Below are 4,270 nucleotides of genomic sequence, written 5' to 3'. Positions count from 1 at the left end.
ATCAAGGTAGTTTACCGTTTCTGTTTGATCATCTAATTCTTTCATGCAACTCCAATTTTCGTGTGGCCCACCACACCCTTCACAAGCCATGACCGAGGCTGTTTTTGCCATTTCTAGCTTTCTGATTTTCGAAGAAAGGGCCTCGATTTGGGCTTGTAAAGAAGTGCTTTCATCAACCTTATGGGCGCCCAGGGCAATAGATTTATTACCTCGGGGAGTGTGCCACTGAAAATTGGTTTGAGCAATTTCCTCAATTTGATTATATATTTCATTTGGGCGACGATTACCTAAGAGTCCCCCCGGAGCTAGAGTCAAGTGTTTGTCTTGTGTGTGGCAACAACCCATTGTGGAAAGTGGATACTTGTTGCCATACTGCAAGACCGTGATGAGGATACTTTCTTAGTAGCTCCTTGAACCTTTCCCAAGTTTCATATAAGGATTCCCCATCCTCTTGTGAATATGTATTAATTTCAGTCATTAATTTAGCCGTTTTAGCAGGAGGGAAATACTTATATAGAAACTTTTGGGCTAGTTCATCCCAGGTGTTTACCGAGCCAACCGGGAGGGCGTTAAGCCAAGCCTTAGCTCAGTCTTTTAGTAAGAATGGAAACATTCGAAGGCGGATGGCGTCGTTTGATGCTCCATTGATCCGGAAGGTATCACATATTTCTAAGATATTAGTAATATGTAGATGAGGATCATCGTCCGCAAGCCCATGGAAGGTTGCGGAGTTTTGAAGTATTTGTATCAAATGTGGCCGAAGTTCGAAGTTGTTGGCTTCGACATGCGGTGCATTGATAGCGACGCCGAGATTACCTACGGTGGGTCGTAGGTAATCCATGAGGGTACGTTGGTCCGCCATTGGAAGTGGGTCCCCCGAAACTTTCTCTTGGTTTTTAGCTTTAAGTCTTTTTCTTAGAAAGCGTTCGGGTTCGTCTAGGGGTTCTTTTACGTCTCTATTAGAACTGGAGCTCATACACAACGTGGAGAGTTCAGATGTGGCGCCTAAGTTCCAAGTCCTGCAATAAAACAACAAAGAACGTTGGTCAGAAGCTTCACCACGGTCCGTGTTCAGATGAACACGGCCCGTGGTCGGAGATACAGTGATTGTTTTCCGGATCCCTGTTACTGGGGAGTTCGGCACGGCCCCGTGCTCAACTCTCTATAACTCGGAAAATAAAAACTGCCAGTAACAACGCTGGGCACGGCCCGTGTCCGACCAGGCACGGCCCGTGCTGAGCTCTGCAGGAACTGAAAAATTAAGAAAATCCTAAAAAAACAGAAAAATTAGAAAATAAAACGATTAGGCCGTTGATTCCTAACTTTCTTAAAATCCTTGTGTCCCCGGCAACGGCGCCAAAAACTTGATATGCGTGTAGTGTAATAGATTTTTAATGTATATTTTAAGCCCTTTTACACTTTTTAGCCAAGTTTTAAATTTATATAACACGATATTTACTAACACTAAACACACATATGGGCAAGTGCACCCATCGTGGACGTAGTATAGTGTTGGTATGATACCGAGGTCGTCCAAGGACACAAGAGCTTTTAGTACCGGTTTATCCTCAACGTCTAATCAAATCAAAAGTTAGAAAAAGGTTTTTAAACTAGAAAAATTAAACTAACAAAAATGCTGAAAAATAAAATAAAAGTAAAAACAGATAGACAAGATGAATCACTTGGATCCCACTTGTGTGTAGTGTAACCTTTGATTATTTCCGCACTTTTGCACTTTTTAAGAGATTATCTTAGTTGTTGTAGTAGGCCCCTTTTTTGAAGGTGACGTTACCCTCAACCTAGTAGTTTGAGTCAGCAAGGATACAATCCTAAAGGGTTGGATTATTGAAAGATAATTAATTAAGTTATTAATGCATAATGTGGTAGGCCCCTCTTTTGAAGGTGACGTTACCCTTGGCTAAGTAGTCTGAGTCAGCAGGGATACATTCCTAAGTAGCCGGGTTAAAGTTTTAATAGTAGCTTACTTATGAGGGGTTCAAAGAGTTTGGACCCCCGCCATCCAATACCGGTGGGTATTGAAGGAGGTTCTACTAAATTTGACCCAGGTCCTTTGCAGGATCTATACACTGAACAATGGCAAGACTCTTACCAAACCGTTCCCTTAACCCCCGACCAGGTAGCCAACATATCCATATAGACCGTGGAGATATGAATGGTGAAAATCTTTTATTTTATATAGACAGTAAAATAATTCCAAGACACCACGGACAAACGATAAGGAAGAATCACCTTCAACATAAGAAACTAGTTATTAAAGTCATTAATACATAACCAAATAAAAAGTGCGAAAAGATTAAAAATAAAAAGTATTACACTAAACACTTGTCTTCACCAAGTGATGTAAGAGACTTAGGCAAACATGACCTTTGTTTGTCAAGAACTCTTACGATCAATCTTGGATCCCGAGACGACTCACACACTCTATGATGGATGATGGATGATGGTGGTCGATGATGGTGTTGTGATGGTGGTGGGTGGTGGGTGAAGTGTGAGAGAGGTGGTGTGCCAAGGGATGGTTTGCAAATGAGCCAAGCACCCCTATTTATAGCCTGAATAGTAGCTCGGGCACGGCCCCGTGTCCATCTTCCTTCTCTTTCTTCACTAATTGCAGTTTTTCTGCATTAGTTGACCTTGCCCCCGTGTCCGCTGAGCACGACCCCATGTGCAGAAGCGTATCTGTACTATCAAGATTTCCCTAGATTCTGCGAATCTTAGAGTTGACCACGGCCCCGTGTCCGCTGAGCACGACCCCGTGGTGGGAGATAGAAGCTTCTACAACTTTGTCTTTTCTGCTGACACTTGGGCACGCCCCCGTGCTCATTGAGCACGGGGCGTGTTTAGCGTTCTGTTCTCTTGTTTTGCTTAGGAAGATGCTGTCGGGGAGGTCGGGCATGCCACGTTTGTTCCTTTTCTTGTATTTATGTTAGATTTAGCTGCCTTTTTGCTTCTTTTGTTCATTTGAGCTCATTTAATCCTGAAAATACAAAAGGAAGACAAAAACACACTTTTTCCAACATTAGTACTAAAAAGGGTTAGTTTTATGCCACAGTTGATGTAATTTATATGTTGCATTTTTTTGCACATCAATGTTGCAGAGAATACTCGTAATCGACTAAGAGTTCGCAGCGTTAGGGAATTGCCGTATCGAATAGAGGAGGTGAGGGAGTTTAGGGCTTGATGAAAATCTTTAGGTTTACGCACATACTTAATTTTATATAATGTGAATAGGGCCGAGTCACCCAACTGGGCTTCATTTGGGCCGTAGGTGATGAAAGACTCATCTTTCGTCGGGCCCATTTGTGGCGAAAGACCCATCTTCGGTCGAGGGGGTTATTCGTCACTTTATGTTTTCATTAAACACTAACACTAAACTTTAAATGTTAACCACCAAACATAGACTCTTAATCATTCGAAAATAATATAATAATACAATGTAAAACGAACTATAAAAATAGGATTGTAAAACAAGAGGCGCGTGGAGGAAGGATCTTGAAATATCGGGTTGTCACAGGAGATGATGAAAAAATGATGTTGCAGGTGAACGGAGAAAACGGCGGAGGTTCGAAGGTGGATGTAGTTGGAGTTTGATCGAAGATGGTGGTTACCGGAGGTCAGTGACGGTGGTTATGGATGAAGATGGTGAACGGAGGTGATGGTACAGTGGTGAAAGAGATGACCGGTGCTTGTTGTGAAAGTGAATGGTGGTTCTGAAGATGATGATGATGAACAAGATGAAGATAATGAACGATGAAGATGGAGGAGTAAACTGAGGTGTTCACTGTGATTGTATACGGAGGATAATTAAATTTAGAGTAAATTACAAGTTTCGTCTTTTATGTTTACACCAAATTGGAGGAGCTGTCCTTTAGCGCAAAAGTTGACGAGTTTTGTATTTTATGTTTCAAAATCTTGCACGTTTTGTCCTTTGAGCCTAACTCAGTCAGATTTTTTTTTATTAAGTATAGTCCGCTACTACAAAACCAACCATTAGATGGTGTTCAATTTTGCTTTAGACGGGGTTCAAGCAATAACACCGTCTTGATATCAATAAGTATAACATATTTGATTAAAATATTCAACAAAATTCACAACAACCCCGTCTTATAATCAAACTGCGTCTTATACGAATGTAAGAACCCTTTAGACGGTGTTATCATTAAACCCCATCTTATACAAAAAAAAAAAAAAGAACATACACCCATTTCTAACCCTAACTTACTTACCCTCCCCTTCTTCTTCAACGTTCGAC

General features: G+C 41.4%; 1 non-coding gene across 1 annotated transcript; it reads left to right on the top strand.

The window, feature by feature from the left end:
• The first annotated feature begins 377 nt into the window (after positions 1-377).
• LOC118481401 lies at positions 378-484 on the top strand. The gene has a single exon (XR_004865608.1). It is a non-coding gene; the product is annotated as a small nucleolar RNA R71 (small nucleolar RNA).
• Positions 485-4,270: the final 3,786 nt, after the last annotated feature.

Source organism: Helianthus annuus, chromosome 8 (genome assembly GCF_002127325.2).
Source record: "Helianthus annuus cultivar XRQ/B chromosome 8, HanXRQr2.0-SUNRISE, whole genome shotgun sequence".
Lineage (NCBI taxonomy): Eukaryota > Viridiplantae > Streptophyta > Magnoliopsida > Asterales > Asteraceae > Helianthus > Helianthus annuus.
This window is presented reverse-complemented; position numbering and strand designations above follow the sequence as displayed.